The sequence below is a fragment of the Amblyomma maculatum genome, chromosome 7 (assembly GCF_055883805.1).
Source record: "Amblyomma maculatum isolate TAMU_Amacu chromosome 7, ASM5588380v1, whole genome shotgun sequence".
NCBI classification, from domain to species: Eukaryota; Metazoa; Arthropoda; class Arachnida; order Ixodida; family Ixodidae; genus Amblyomma; species Amblyomma maculatum.
The window spans coordinates 139397692-139414654 of NC_139350.1; the positions used below are offsets into that span (position 1 = coordinate 139397692).

At 42.8% G+C, this 16963-nt stretch overlaps 1 pseudogene; it reads left to right on the forward strand.

The window, feature by feature from the left end:
• Positions 1-16963, forward strand: part of LOC146184863 (phosphatidylcholine translocator ABCB4-like) — a 78473-nt pseudogene that overhangs the window by 23909 nt on the left and 37601 nt on the right.

The window sequence follows — 16963 nt, forward strand, 5'->3', positions numbered from 1 at the left end:
ATTATCGGCTATGTCCAAGCGAATCACGTAGCTTCGTACAATAATTTAGCAAAATTATTTTGCTGCAGTTTTAGCCTTTTACGCCGAATTATTCGACACCAAGCGCAATAGGGATGCAAAAAGCGTATTATCGCGCATGTTAAACCAAATTACCAAACATCGTCTTATGACTCAGCAGAAAAGCTTTACTGCAAAATAGTTTTGCTGCACTCAGTGGATGATTCTGGCAAACATCATGATAACATTCAGAATGTGATGTATAACCGCGTATCTAAAAACAAACCGCGTAACTGTGCCAAATCACTCAGAAAAAAAAGGTATTCTCCAGTATTTGCCTTGGCGTGCTATAAAAGACTATTCATCATTTGATACCGGTGCTGATAGGGTTGAAAAAAGTGTTTATTTAATGAAATATCAACCGTGTCAAGTCGAAATGTCTCATATTTCACCAATATTTATTCATTCCAGTACTCATCTTTCTGCTCCCAAAGCAACGACTCATTTGATACCTGTGAATGTATGGTTCAAAATGAGGGAAACAATCGCGGATGTCACACCATATCACGCTACATGACCTCGTAATTCAGCAAAGCTATATTACTGAAACATTCGCTCCATTACTCTCAAAAATCTGAATCATTAGGAGCACACGACTATAGGGTGCCAAAAGCTAAAAATATCACGTATCACGTTACACTGTCACGTGATTCATCAAAATCGCTTCACTACCTTATTCATCTGTATACGCTCAGAAAGCCCGATCATTTCATACTCATGATTATAAGGTTAAACAAAAAGCACATTATGGCTCATGTCCAAAAAAATCATGTAACTCAGCAAAATGGTCTTACTGCAATATTCGCGTTATTAAGCTCGAAAAGCCCTTTCATTTGATACCCGTGATGATATTGTTGAAAAATGGGCACTTTATCGCGCATGTCACATCAAATCACGTTACACTGTCACATGACTCATCAAAATCGCTTTACAACCTTATTCATATTAATACGATGAGAAAGCCCGATCATTTGATACCCATGATTATAAGGTTAAAGAAAAAGCAAATTATCGCGCATGTGCAAGGAAATCACGTTACACTGTCATGTACCTCAGCAAAATGGTTCTACTGCAATATTCGCGTTGTTAAGCTCGAAAATCGCTTTCATTTGATAACGTGATGATACTGTTGAAAAAGTAACGGATTATCGCGCATGTCACACCAAATCACGTTACACTGTCACATGACTCATCGAAATCGCTTTACAACCTTATTCATCTTAATATGCTCAGAGAGCTCGATCATTTGATACCCAGGGTTATAAGGTTAAAGAAAAAGCAAATTATGGCGCATGTCCAAAAAAATCATGTTACACAGTCATGTAACTCAGCAAAATGGTCTTACTGCAATATTCGCGTTATTTAGCTCGAAAATCGCTTTCATTTGTTACCCGTGATGATACTGTTGAAAAAGGGACGCATTATCGCGCATGTCACACCAAATCACGTTACACTGTCACATGACTCATCGAAATCGCCTTGCAACCTTTATCATCTTAATAGGCTCAGAAAGCCAGATCATTTGATACCCATGATTATAGGGTTGAAAAAAAAAATTATCGCGCATGTCCAGAGAAATCATGTTACACTGTCATGTAACTCAGCAAAATGGTTCTACTGCAATATTCGCGTTATTAAGCTCGAAAATCGCTTTCATTTGATACCCGTGATGATACTGTTGAAAAAGGGACGGATTATCGCGCATGTCACACCAAATCACGTTACACTCTCACATGACTCATCGAAATCGCTTTACAATCTTATTAATACTAATACGCTAAGAAAGCCCGATCATTTGATACCCAGTATTGTAAGTTTAAAGAAAAAGCAAATTATCGCGCATGTCAACGGAAATCATGTTACACTGTCATGTAACTCAGCAAAATTGTTTTACTGCTATATTCGCCTTATTAAGCTCGAAAAGCCCTTTCATTTGACACCCATGATGATACAGTTGAAAAATGGGCGCATTATCGCACATGTCACACCAAATCACATTACACTGTCACATGACCCACCAAAATCGCTTGACAACATTATTCATATTAATACGCTCAGAAAGCCCAATTATTTGATACGCATGATTTTAGGGTTGATGAAATAGATTTAATGGTCTTGGCTGTCCAGGAACTGTTGAAGTGCGACCAGATTAAAATCAGTGGCGGCAGGATTAAATGTTTTGGCGCTTGGATATTTTTCTGTGGCGCCTAGATTAAATTCTATGGCGCTATGATTAAATAGTCTGGCGTTTGGATTAAATTGAGCGGGAAATACTGTAGCATCAACGGGTTACAGCCTTCGTGATCACACCCCCGCACCATGGCCAGCATAAACTCTATGATGGCCGGCTCCCCCACCACCACCACTCGAGTCTAGCCATGCAACGGCTGACAGACATGTGACTGGCATGTCATCCACCTTGCTTCATCATATCATGAGTCTCTGTTGTCCCTCTGCCACTCCGACTTGGGGAGTGCATGCTGCACTGCCTGAGTCCATTGGCTCCTTCATTTTGCTCTCCAACATGGAACGAAAGGCGAGATTTCGTGTTTAAACCTAGCTTTTATTTTAAAAATTTTGCGTTTTCACTCCTTTATGTTATCCATATTAGTGCGCTTATTGTTTCCTTTTATTAGTAGACTCTTTTGCAGGAATTTGAGCCCACACTTTTAAAACAAATATAGGATATAATGAACAAATTTTTGCACCCCGTACTTCTTTGTTATAGCGAGGTTCAACTGTAACGGTAAACAAAAACGTACTTATGCTTTCCTCTTTTGGCTTCAGTGCCTTAAATTTCCTTTTGTTAGAGGTGGAACTTGGGTGCCGCTCGACGGATCCTCGGCTGCATTGGCGCCCGCTCCACCCAGGAAAGAAGTGCCGCTGAGTGAAGAAGTACGGAGTTGAAGGACAAAGAACACTTTGTTTATTAAAATTTTTGAAGGGTCCATCAAGAACCAAGAATTAAAACTAGAACCGAGAACATGAATGCACAGTCACCCTCAGTTTTATAGTTTTTCTTTTATAGTCTCTCTAGGTGAAGAGCGGGCCCATAGTCTAGGGAGTTTTTTGATCACTTCAGTATCGCACACTTTCATACTCTCTCACTTCTGATGACACCCTTCCAAAGGTTTCGGAATTGGTGGGGAGGAGGAAGTATTTGAGGCAGTGCCAAATGGTTGCACAAGAAGTGCCCCGGTGTCTGCCAGTGGCGTATGCTCTGTGTGCACACCTGCATCAAAGGAACCGACGCATGTCGTCTGCACGTGCATGAAAGGAGAATGCCTGTGTGACTGTCTTGGCGGTACTGGTCAGTGCAGTGCCTTTTGAGCCGTCTTGTTCCCGACGGCCACTTCGTTGACTGCAGTCGATGACTGACCAAACAACACCGCGTTCTTCTTCGGCTCGTCTTTGTTGCTATCTCAAGCTGTGTCTTGCTGTCGCTGTCCTCAATAGCTTTCAGCTTGATGGCTCCAGGCCCATGCCTGCGTGGTGCAAGGTGGTTGCTTTCCTTCTGCTTAACTTGCTGCCGCCATACTTAACACTTTTCTGTGTAATGCACACTGGTGGTGTTCAGGCGTTTCTACTTGTAGGCAGAAGGAATCTGTATTCTGGAAAGTAATAATTCATGCTTGTTTTATTTCTTAGCATCTGATTTCTGCTAGAAAATACTATAAGGATATTTTAGAACCTTTCTTAATGGTTATAGGGACCGGGCGCCCATTGTATGGTGCCACCGTCGCCTCGGCGGAACAGCGCCGCCTGCGGCAGAGTGCCAAAGCAGCGAAGTGTCAAGGCAACTGAGTGGTGCAGTCGTTTCTGTTCTGAGAGGTGTACTCGAGGATGTCCCTACTGAAACGTTTTGCAGTGCGGCTTTGATCTACTTTGAGTAATTGCAAGGAGTATTTTTCTACCTAAAAATCTTGTAGCCAAGGGGCCGTAGTAGTGGTAGTTGTGATGGTCAATGTTCATGTAAAATGAAAAAAATACTGCACCTGTCTTTTTTGGTAATAGGCCTAAATGATTCAGAATAGAATAATAGCAGATGACATTCTGCCTTCAACCTTCCAACAAGAGCTGGAAAAGGAGAAAAATAAACAAGCAAGGCCAAAGTAGGATTATCTTCTTGGTCGGAAAAGCAAACAAACATACTTCCAGGACTTCCTGCAAAATTATGCTACAATAGGTCACTGAACTCGGCCGTACACTATCAAACTTAATCCTAATATAAGCGAAATGAGTAATACCATCTCAGCATCATTTTTACATATACGACAATGCTGTGGTTGAAAATGTCGGAGCTGCTGCAGATAATTGACTTAGAAAATGTTATAAATATGTTTCTATCGACATGCTGCGGAGGTCGCGAAAAGAAAAAAAAAATAACTTCCCTGCTATGAGCAGCTTTATTTTTTCACACACCTGCTAGGAAAGAGGGGTCTTGGGAGTACTTGGCTTTTGCTTATTTAGGCTTTCTCCCAGTGCAGGAAGTTTAATGCGATTGACCGCAGTTGTCTTGATCATTTGAAGGCAGTATTCCAATACTGCCAAACTGTTAAATACAATCTAAAAAAAATCGGAGAGTGTAATGTGTTGCAAAATAAGCCACCAACAACTAAGAAGGCATTCTATTGCTAAAGTATTCCCTCTGATGGCTCGTTGCTAAAGTGTTCTACTTTCTCAGCGTACCATGAGTTTTCGGGGCCGATACCTGTTGAGTGTGAGGAAATTCGACTGTATAGGTGGTTTTCTATTTGCACATCAAGGATTCCTGATAACTGAAAGCCATTCATTTAACATACCTCGTCACTGCAGCTTCTTGGACAGCCGCTATATTTGTTTTTAGTATTGGCCATATAAGAAATTTCTGAGAGATAAAACGGTCTTGTCTTACTGCATCATGATCAGGAAATCTCTTGTTCACTAAAATTCTGATGAGAAACACTGTATTTAGGCAGGCAAGGAAATGGACGCTGCTGAGAAAATACGTAAATCCTGTCAAGTACAATGTGAATGCAAAATAAAAAAAATATTTGCTACTTGAGAAGAAATGTGTGCGGAACCTATTAACACTCTAAACGGCAATCTGCGTGCCTTCGAAATTAAAAAAAAGGAAGCTACACTCATGCTCATTTCCAACAATTAAAATGTATTTTTTTTTCTCGTTCGCCTTTTATATAAAGCTGATAGCAGATTTTGTAACCATGCGGTATTGAATGAGCTCTGAAATAAGTGATTTTATTAGGCGACATGGACATGCCACAAACAAATGTTAACAAATTTTAAGAGGTTGATGAACGAAGAGAGGAAAAAGAACAAGATCATGGTAATAGGAATTGTCCATGTCTGCTATCTGCTCTTTCTGTTAAGAGAATGAGAATTCTCTTAACTATGTCAGCGAAAATAGCTGCACAAGCATTGTCTCTGCCCATCACTAAAGATCGTATTGCGGCCCGAAAGACGATGGTGACCGTCGTTTCCTTTTCCGTGCTGGGGTCTTCTTGCACACAGGCGGAGAAATGCTAGTATTGCAACTTACGCTGTCGAATTCCTTTGATTTCCAATAGTCAATAAAGTGACTAGAGATGAAGGAGTGCTACTTCAACTCTGAGACTCTCGTGCCGTCACTCCTGGGAAAGGATTTAAAGAATCTGGCACTTTCTACGACCACACAGTAACCAAATACGTAGATGCGTACCTCTGTCTTTCAAAGAACAGTGCTTAGGTCACCCGCTACTCATGCTAGTGTGGAAATCCGTAGAAATGAATAGACTTAAAAGCGTCCGACGAGTTCGTGTAGCTGCCAGTGCAGTCACAACGCACAACGTTTCACCAGTCTTGTTTGGCCAGACTTTGTTTTACCGGACATATTCCCACAATTAGCAAACGTTCTGCTCTCCTGAGGATATATTCACACACAACATCATCTAAACATTAGGATTTCCAATGTCCACACAAACCAACGGCAAACAGCGCGCTCCAATGCACTGGCTAGGGCCGGCACATTTCAGCAATGAGCGCTGCACCGAGAGGCGGCGCCACCCGTTCAGCTGTTCGGTCCCTATGGCGATTCCTGCTGTTGAAGGAAGAACAAATGTGAACACTGAACTGAACTTTTCTATGAGCGCCTAAAGCCATGGGTGTCAGAATTAACGTTTTGCATGTAATAGTGCACTGTATTTATCTAACTATTTATGTGGACACTTTGCATTCTGTAGCAAGAGAGGTAGAAGAAAAGGCAATTAATTTGCCACCAAAAATATTACTTCATTGCTGTGCTTTCACGTGGAAAACAAGTCAACTCAGGCAGCTGTAAGGAAACGATTCACTTCCTATGAAGTTTTGTTGTAGGCATCACAACAATGAGAGAGAAGCTCATATTCTCCAGACTGCTTTTTATATCCACAGGTTAAAGTTACTTGCTTTACAGTGCTATTAATAATCTTCGTTTGATTGGTACTATGGGCATGTAAACATCAGCAGACAAAACTATCAAATTTTATGGACCGGGATACTGTTCATTAGGCACAAACTTTTAACACTATTGACTGTTTTCTTCACAAGGTCATTTTTGTTCTTGAGGAGGCTAAATGAAGAGGCGTCCTTGTGCTGTGGAATGTTGGTGCACGTTAAAAATCCCCTGGTGGTTGAAATTACTCCGGAGACCTCCACTGCTTTTTCTCTTGCTCTTTCCACTTTCGTTTCCACCTTCCTTCCCTTACAGCGCGGAGTTAAGGTGTCCTCAGAAACAAGTCTTACCGACACTGTGCCATTCGCTTCCTGTGAATCAATGATATATTATATATATATCTGTCACCTTCCAGGGATAAATTCAAGACATTCATCCTGTAAATTTGTTTTTTTTTTCTGAAGCGGAAGCTTGACTACACCAGTCAGCTTGAGCCTTCAGCAGCGTCAGTGTTGGTAGGTGTTGGTAGGGTCAGTGGTAGCTGGCAGCTGACATTGCGTGCACTTACTTGACTTAAGGTTGCCTGACATTAAGTTTGGCTGGACCTGCAAACTCGGCCTCTCCTTCCATATGGGAAGGTGATATCAGACACAGCCTGCCAGGACCCTGGCATTCACGCTACCCCTAGGCCATGCAGGCATGTTAGTACTACTTGGTTAAAGCAGAGCCTTATATGTGGGCTGGTAGACTAGCCTACACTATGGAGTTGTACGCTTAAAGGCGGAGATTAAGTGTCCCTCATAAATCGGCCACAGGCATAGCCAGGCAAAAGAAGCTTTCTCTTCCATCCAGGTTTAACGAGGGCTAAACCATAGCTAATATTTTGCGTGTGTATGTATGCGGCAGGAAAGAGGGTCGAAGGACATCAATGGGGCTAAGATAGGTTGTTCGTAAGCTAAGGCAGATGACTGATAAGGTCATTAGATTGTTCACACAGATGTCGGCCTCTGAGTCAGGTAATTCTGGACAATTTTTTTTTGGTGTGCACATTATTGTTGGAAGGCCCAGATGACTTTTCTCATCTGTGCAGTGTTACTCTGCTTGTTCATGCGTCGTGATGCACGTGCCGAAACATTTTAATAGCCATGTTTGCAATCTTGAGGATGTTTATCACCTGAGGGCCTAGATGGCAGAGTCCAGTGTCTTCCTGAAATAGGAACTCCCCCCCCCCCTTTCTTATGTTATTTTTCAATTTTCAACAAAAGATTTTATTTTATCTTTTCAGAAACGTGGAGCTTCTACGCGATTGTATTGGAGACAAAGGGGGCCTCTTCATTCACTGCCTGCCACCTTTGGGAGCGGCTTTGCCACTGGGTTCCTCGAGAGCTGGGAGCTCACTCTCACGATCATGTCAGTCACACCACTGCTTGCCTTTGCCTCGGCCATTCTTGAAGTTGTGAGTTTCGTTCAGAATTTTTGATCTTTAATTTTCATTTGTGGGCACAATTTATCTCCGCGCTTTATAGAAGAATCACAGGTGCATGTGGACAACAGGAGGTGTTGCAGGGAAATGTAATTTTTTTTCCTCACTCATCCACTCATCAACTCATCAATGCTTGTCACTCACTATCCTCGCTTTCCCTAATGCACGAGGCACGTTCACAACTGAGATTTCTCATTCAGAGCTGTTTAGAAGTATGAGTTGTGAAACTTCCCATAGGGCCCATGTATCAAAAAATACAGCTTTTGATTAGGCAGAATTTGGGTGTTTACGGCTAGTGCTGATGTCTGGGGCCATTAAAGTAAACTGTGTTTAAGTCGCAAACTTTCAGATTGTTGATAAATGCACAACCACCTGGCAGTTAAAATAAGTTGAAGGGAGCTAGTAGTGAAAATTAATACACTTAAGAGCCATAAAGATAATCATTAGGGAAAAGAGAAAATAAATGAAACGATTTTCCGCTGGCAAATAGCTTTTACTGACCGCTTCTAGATTATGCCAGAGCCTTAGCATCCCAAAAATGCATACTAAAACTAGTCACTTTTTTAAGTAGAGTTTCCCAACTTGTAAAGTCAAAAAGTCCTGGTCGGTTGTAAATTCGCCTTGTGCATTAGAGAAAATGAGTACAGGTACTGAAAGGAAGGAGGTGAAGACTTTGCACCTTGAGGATGCTCTAGAAGCCCCTCGTTGGCATACATCTGCCTGCCAGTTAGGGGACCCCTCGAGATGACATCGCAGCAGAGCGAGGAAGTTTTTCCAAAATGACAGCTCGTGCTTTGCAGCATGCATGTGCTTTGGTTCATTTTTTATGAATACTGCGGTATATATGCATTATGGTGTCTTGTGATGTTTTGACTGTTTTAAATTACGTGGGCTCATTGTGGCATGCCATTCCTGAAGGTAGAAGCAGTGGCATCGCTAGAGTAACCTGCGCCCAGTGAGGAGGCGCAGCGTGGACCCCCCCCCCCCCCCCCCCTTGTGCTCGTCGCAGCCAATAGCACACGCAAATAGAAGATGAGACGGAGAAGAGGATGGGGAAGGAACATGGAGGAAGAAAAAGCAGTGCGGCTCGAGGTATCGACTAACTGGCGACAATGCGGCACTCTCTTCAAAAGCCCGACCAGATGCACCACGGAGTGAAAGTGGGTGGCCGTAGTTGTTTTCCCACGCCTCGTGGCTGGATATCACGTATTCGCACTAGCACCGCATGTACTCGTCCACAGAGGCTCTCTATCATTTTCTACAAAGCTTGTAATACACCCTCACGTTTGTGCTGTCTCAGCTTGAAAAAGAACCTATGTGCTCCTGCTCATGGCGTCGTTCGGGGCTTCTAAGCGATCGTAAGGTCAACTCTTGCAAACACGGATATTACTGCCAGGTGCCACCGCAACAATCCTTTGATCAGTGCCGCGGCTGTTCTAAGCACGCTCCAAAAATGAAGGCGCCTCTGGAATGTTGTAACCGGAATTCGTCATCATGCTGCAGCTAACTGTTTTGGGATATTCGGCTGTATTGGTTAGTACCAAGAGGGTGGTGGTTGTCAGCAAGGTCGCATAATGGGAGTTCGCATGAGAAACACTGCCAGCTCACTCTGTAGCTGAACCTGGTCCTCAAAACTTTCAATGCCATGTGTTGTAGTTAGATCACAAGCAGAGCCTTGCACTTGCCACATGCATAGGTGAAAGCCTTTTACTGAGCAATCTCTACATCTAGCTTTTCTCCTCTCCTTTCCTTCGAAAGGTTGAAGTTGACTTCCGTATCCAGACTGCAAGGTACCAAAGTGCATCAATGCCGTACCAACAGAAAATATTAAGCGTGAAGTAGCCTTTTGAAGCTGGGAGACTGGGCATCTCCAAGGTCATTTTTTTTAACAGTTTCCTTTCTCATTTTAACAATATTTTTGCTTTTTTTCAGAGAGAAAAAGGTAAGAACCGCATGAGCACCTTAGATATTTACTCTCAATTCCCCTTTTAAAGCACCTGGCCTAGCTAAAGGTGCCCTCCTCCTCATTATTTCTTTTTCTAGTCAGCGCGTAGTGATCAGACTTGCTATTCCACATAGCAACAGGCATTGCGTGTCTTCGATGTTTTGAAAGTGTGAGGGGGATGTGTGACTGGTCTGAGGAGCAAGAAAGGCACAGGAGATATACGAACAAGACAAAAGACTGCCTTAGAAGTACTGCCAGCATTCCACGCTAGGGAAAGGAGAGTGAACTGCACCTACACAAAAAGAGGCCGAGCTCCAGCATAGGGGTTTTGTTGGGTATCGGGTAAATGCTGGTGTTTCCAGGGTACACGCATGTACACAGTTCCGGTCCAACGTTAAAATGGCAAGGAGTCTCTGACATAAATTAAGGCATGTGTTTTCAAGCACTCTTCACAACATAATAATTTCGTTCTGCGAGAAGACCACACTTGCCAGTAAGTGGCACCGTGCCCTTTCATGTCTTTATAATTCATTTCATCCCCCACCACTTCCTCCATCTCACTGCCCAGCTACTCTTTTGAGCATTGCACCTGGTGCAGACCGCACCCCCCTCGCGACGCCACTGGGTAGAAGACAAGGGTTAGTGATTGATGGGCTTTTTACGACATACATGCTTATAAAGCCAGTGATCAGTAAAAAAAGGAGAGCACAGGAAAACCGTACTTTTTCTTAATTTGGTCTTGATTGGAGTGAAGCATTGATAGTTTTAAATTTCATAAATAGAAGGTAATTTTACAGGTTGCAGAAGGAAAGAATATGATGTCTGCAGGTAGCACTCATGCTACATGCTGCAATTAACAGTACCGAATTAGCCACAATTTTTTTGCAAATCGTCATTACTTTATTATGTGGCAAGAGCCCCTCTGTGAAGGTGCAGTGGTTAGGGCTTTTTTGACTGCTGAACCTGAGGACATTGGATCAAATTTCGGCCATGGTGGCCACGTCTATAGGGTGGCGAAAAGTAAGTCACCTCTGTACTGTGCAATCTCGGTGCTTGTTAAAAAACCCCAGGGGGTCGAAATTTCTGGAGCCCTCTACCACGGCATCCCTCGTAGCCTCAGTAGCTTAGGAACATTAAATCCTTTAAGGGGGGGCACCCCTCCTAAAACGTATTTCCTTATTTACGGGTGGATCTGATTGAAACTTGCACGGTTAATATATTTTTGCATGCTGATTTCAAATATCTGATTAGTTTCCTTGTAGACGAAATAGTTTTCAAAATATTACCTAATTCATGTTCTTCATTTAGAGTTGAGTTAATTACTAAACACTTTATGACATGATGAGAATAGACCTGCCAGAGTGATCTAGAAGGATCATAGAGTGCCGCTAGCCATGAATTAACGTGCTAGAAGAGTTTGAACCAATGTTACACAAAGTAAAACTTTTATGACTAAAAGCCCAAATTGGCACCTAAAATTGATAATTAGTTCTGTAAATGTTGCCGCATAATAACTACATGTTTTAGTTCTATTGCACTGTCCAAGAGTGTTTCTTTCTAACAAGATAAGAATGAGAGCTGCAGCACAAACAGTTTAAGAGATATCTCTCCTCCAAAATTGCAGCACACTCAAAATTTCAGTTTTGAGAAAATGAGGAAAAACATTCCATGTAGGTGTAAATTATGTCAATGATTGATATGACAACAAGATCAGAAAGAAGTGGAAAGTGATCTAAAGCAAAAATTAATGACCTATGCCAATTTGAACCAAAGTTATGCAATAGGAAACATTTGAAAGGAAAGCTCCATTTGGATGCTCAAGACAAGATAACCTTCTCAGTAAATTTTCCTTTGTGGTCACTGTATTTACCTTGGTTTCATGAGAGTGGCAGGATTCCCTTTCTAAAAAGAAATTATAGAAATAGCAAGAACAGGACCGGAGATACTGATCTCCTCCAAAATTTCAACACCCTCAAAAATGCTGTCTTGAGAACACAAGGAAAAACATATCAGAACATGTAGATTTAAATTATGGCAAGGTCTGACATATCAGTGTATGATTAGAAATGGTTGGAAAGTAAATTAAAACAAAAATTAATGTTCTATCCCAATTGGAGTCAGTCAAAGTTCACCATTAAAAAAAAAACTCAAAGGCAGTCCATTTTGGTGCCAAGACAAACTTTTCAGTAAATTTTCCCCCTACGGTTATTACATTTACCTTGGTGTCAAAAGATACATGAGGCTAGCTTTCTAGCAAACGAAAATAACTGTAGCAAGAGCAGGACCAGAAATAATGATCTGCTGACTATGTCCAAAATTCAATTTTGAGAAATCGGCGAAAAACGTTTTGGGCATATTTTAAATTACTAAGGCTAACAGCAACTTGATAAAATGAGCTATGACTGGTTTTTGGTGTGAATGCACCATTTTCCATCGAGATAATTGCCCCTGCAACTCAGACGCAGGTTTCTTTCGACTAATGTTTGTTATTTCCGCATGCCGTGCGTGATGCCGTTTCGCGATTGCCGCTGCCGCCACGCTACTAACTTTTCCGAGTGTTCGATCTTTTGCGCCCATCAAAACTGCTTAGGTATCACTTTTGCATCTGCATCGTTGTGATTACGATGTCCGCATGCGGCAGGAATCTCCCCGAGGAAATCGTTTGCTCTCTTATCTGTCGTGCCGAGCACCATCGGCCTCGCCCTTATTGGCCTATCGCGGAGCTTCGGTGCTTTGTCACTGATTGCTGATAACAGGATGCCGCGTCACCGGCGCGCCTCTTTTCTCTACCTTTCTTCGGTTTTTAGGCTAGTATGATGCTCGAACCTAAATTTTCCCCGTTTTACGCCGTGGTCGTGATGACGGAACGTCGCTAAACCAGCTAGGCCTAACTACGCGACCTTTTCAAAATGGCGCCAAGCCGCAAGCAGCCGGCGCCGGCAGCCAACCAAAAGTGGTCGTTTGGGTCACGTGCTTTCGGAGCCCAATAGCAGCGCGCGTTTCGCGCAAATTTGTCCCTTGTTTTCCGCTTCCGGTGTTCGCTCGCGGACGCCGATCGTGGCATGAGAATAGCCTGAATCGCGATCTTTCGAACGAGACCAAAATGATGCTGGTGGAGCGCACATTTCTCGATCAGCGCGATTTGACCTGAATTTAAAGAGGCAAACATTCAGATTCGCAACTTTGAAGCGCTGTAACATGCGAAATAGGCGGTATTTTTCAACCTAAATTTGCAGATAGTTGCGGAAACGTCTCGGGACCATGAAAATGAAGAAATAAAAAAATCGATTTTTTAGACCGATTTTCGGCCGCGAAGAGTCGTGTCCCCCCTTAAACCTATTACATCTGGAAAGAATGGGATAGTGTTCCTCATATGATTGAGAGACCTGTTATGCCTAATTTGGCATTCGATACATTGGCCAATTGTGCAAATTCGACAACATTGTCGTAGTACTCACTCTGTCTAGCTTTGTTGCTGCTGTAGTGTCTGTGCTCATATTCACCCTCAAAGTCTACGACTGCAACAGCATCATTTTGTGGGAGTGGAAATCAGTCCACTTGTTTTGTGCAGCAGAAGCAAATGGCAAGGCAGGCTTATATCAACTGTGCCAAACTTATTTATGTCACAATGGTGGGATAGACGCACCAGAGAAATGCTGCATGTGGTCGGTGCCACAGTGGGTTTTTGTTTTTGCTTGATGCCAGTGTTCCTGGACTGCTGAAACGGTGCTGCATGAGTGTATTTAGTTCACCTTGCGCAGGGAGACCTAAAATGTCACCTATTGCAATCCCTGGTACAACGTAAGGATAGGCAGCTGAACTGTGAATGCAAATTATTTACTCGTGATAGCTTCATTACTTTGCTCTTCAGGGTGACCAAAGGTTCATGGGGCTAATCAAACTACTGAACTTCTTTTGTTTGAGGAATAGCGTCAAAGAAATGCAGGCCTAGAAAAGAATCGCCAGACTCGAAGGCAATTACATCAGTGAGCACAAGCATCACCTGGATTTCAACTTAGCAGCCTTCACTGAGCCGCACACCTTTGAAACGCTTTCAGGAAGTCTGCTTTGAGAAGCACCAGGTGAAAGAAGGTTTTAGCTGCAAGCATGGCAAATCTTGTGTGTACGCTGTGTAGTCTTCAGATGGTGTCCCACTCAGCTGCCAAGGAGCAAGAAAAACATGCGCAGGATAGGGCTGTGGCAGTGGAGGGGCTGGACGAGATGCAGCCAGTAGCTGGCTTTTGTGCTTGGTACGATGATATGCAACAGTCAGTCTGTCTTCTCTCTGGTGCCTCCACTGCTCTGTGTCCTTTCCTTGACTTTCTTAGAGCAGTGTGATATATCCAGGCCTCTGAGAAGGCTGTACTTTTTTATTGTATTCATTATTTGTTTATATGCAGCTTTTCTGTTACTCATGATTACAGCCCATTTCATGTGTGCATGAGCGTTTGAGTGCTTTTGTTGAGGTGCAGATGATGAAGCATGCATGCAGGAATGGTGAAATTTGTTTAACTGCCCCTCAAGGCAATGCACTGACTTTTGCACCCTGGCAAGAGTTGATTTCACTTTGAGTAGTTGCACTCTTGTGCATGCTATTATTGCTAGGTCATAATTACAGTCATGCGTTGCTCTTGTATGCGGTTATGGACTGAGGTTTTCCTTTATCGTCAGGAACATGACCGCCCTAGAAGCAGGTAACACTACTGCACAATGCAGCTATGTTCCATAGCATTTGGATTTGGCCTCACATTTGTGGTCCTTATGATACCTGTGCGCTTGTGTTCTGGTAAGCCCAGATGCGACATTTGGATGTGTTGACAGAGTCTTAGAATGCACCTGGTTGTCAAGTGCATGGCTTTTATCGCTTGCACGTTTGGCATTTCATCCTGTGCAGATCTTATGTGCTATGTTTGAAGCATAACGAAGGTATCCAGTTTTTAACCACATATACAAAAATTTGGGCTGCATTATTTATCTGTTTATTTCATCTTAGAACACTGTCAATCCCAGTTGGTATTATTACAGGAGTGGGAACACAATTTTGAAGGCTAGTGTAGTATATTAGCTTATGTTTAACAAATGAAATAGCTGGTACATTCACCATACAAGCAAATAGGGTGCCTTTTGGAGAGGTATCACCCTAACAGTAACATTCCTGAACTGTTCAAGTATTTGAAGACAACATACATGCAGTTCATGATGTCTTGGTACGGAAGCAGAATGTTTACATATATACTGTTTGCATCAGGGATTCTCAGTCATTTCTATTCTTAGCTTTATCCCAGTGGCTTTTACAAGGTGCTGAGGAACCATGCATACATCAGCTTCCATCCCTTCCTGCCTGACATGCATGCAAAAAGGGGCTCGCATGCATGTGGCTTCTCTAAAAATGCCTGGGTTCAATTCATCAGGACTGGGTGTACAGAGCAGCAGTATGATGTGAGCGCTTACAATATGTATATAGCATGATTAGTAATTATGTGGTTACAATTAAGTGGTTTGAAGAAAACTTGGATGGTTTAGGTGTGCATAGGTTTAGCTGCTTCGAGGATGCAGAAAGCTCTCCAAGAAATCCAAGGGTTCTGCAGAATCCACTTTGATAACTCTTACTTTGCTTTATGCCATTATAGTCTTTCATTTTGAAAAAGTACATTATTTGTTTAGACGTAGAAAAAAGCAATAAAAACTTAGAAACCGGTATTCTGTCATGTCATAATTGTATAGTCAGACGTTCATCTTATTTCACTCTTTATACCGTTGAACCCGGATATATCCAACTCTAAGGGGGCAGATAATAGTTAGGATATTCATAGTTAGGATATCGATAATTTGATATGCAAAAATCGGTTTGACACCTCTTCATAACAAATGACACTATTTCCTTGCGTAACCGCCCATTGCAGACCCGCCCATTGTTTTTGCTGCTGAGAATTTGAAAAAACGTCATCAGTTTGTTTGCTGGTCCTTCCGTTTTGCACTGTGATCATCACAGCCTACAGCTCATACCCATGGCAGCCCACCAAGATGCTGGTGGCAGTAACATCCTAAAGTGTTTTGACACCTGCGGGAAGGGGTGCAAACTTGACAAAGTGCCAGCAGCCTTAGTGGCTTCCTAGGCTTGCCCACTAAAAATAAATCAATTTTTACTGGACAAGTCAAGGAAGCTACTAATTGGCATGCAGTCCTTCAAAGGTGCTGGCAGCCCCTCCCCCCCCCCCCTTTCCTCACCATCTCACCACAAGTTAAGTTGCGCAAAACTGGTTTTTGGTATGTTAGCTTTATCGCACCATGATTGGGAGGGGGGACACAACACACACTGGAGAAAGCGTCCCACATTGTCTTCTCCTTACTTGGGGTTAATGATGCACATTACCTGCCGCACATACAGCGGTCAAAACAAACACTGGTGAAAGCATCCAATGTTGTCTTCCTCAGCTTTTCTGTGCATGGTGCACAGTGAGTGCTGCTGGGAACGAAGAAAGGAAAAGTGTAAGGAAAGGGAGAGAGGAGCCTTGGCAGAATTTTTACTTCCTCCATGCTCCCTCAATCCTATGGAGGAAGGAAAGAATGGGCATGCCCTTGCGCCTCGCTCTTTTGCATTGGTTCCCCTTTTCCCAACTCCATGACTACATTGGCTAAGCCTGCTCCTCACTAAGCACCATGAAACTGGATCTCTCTCGTTCTTTCCTTCTGCACATGGCTTGGAAACGTCACGCGGCAAACGACTGATGATGATGCAGTCGTCTTTGGGGAGGGCACACCTTTCTTTGCTCTGTGCACAGTTCATACATCGAACGGCCAGTGAAATTAGAGTGCAATATACAAAGCACCTTCATTTGCTCTTACATAGCATTTTCAAGGGGATATCTGTGAGTTCAATATAACCAAAATTTTAAAAATCCTGGTTTGATATATCCAGGTTTAACTGTGCTCTGCTACACAGGCTCTTTGGGCGATATTTTACCTTATACTTTTAATCCTGGCCTCGGCGGCCACGTTTTGATGGAGGCGAAAAGCTAGGCGGCTGTGTGCTACGCGATGTCAGTACATGTTAAAATAGCCACAGGTG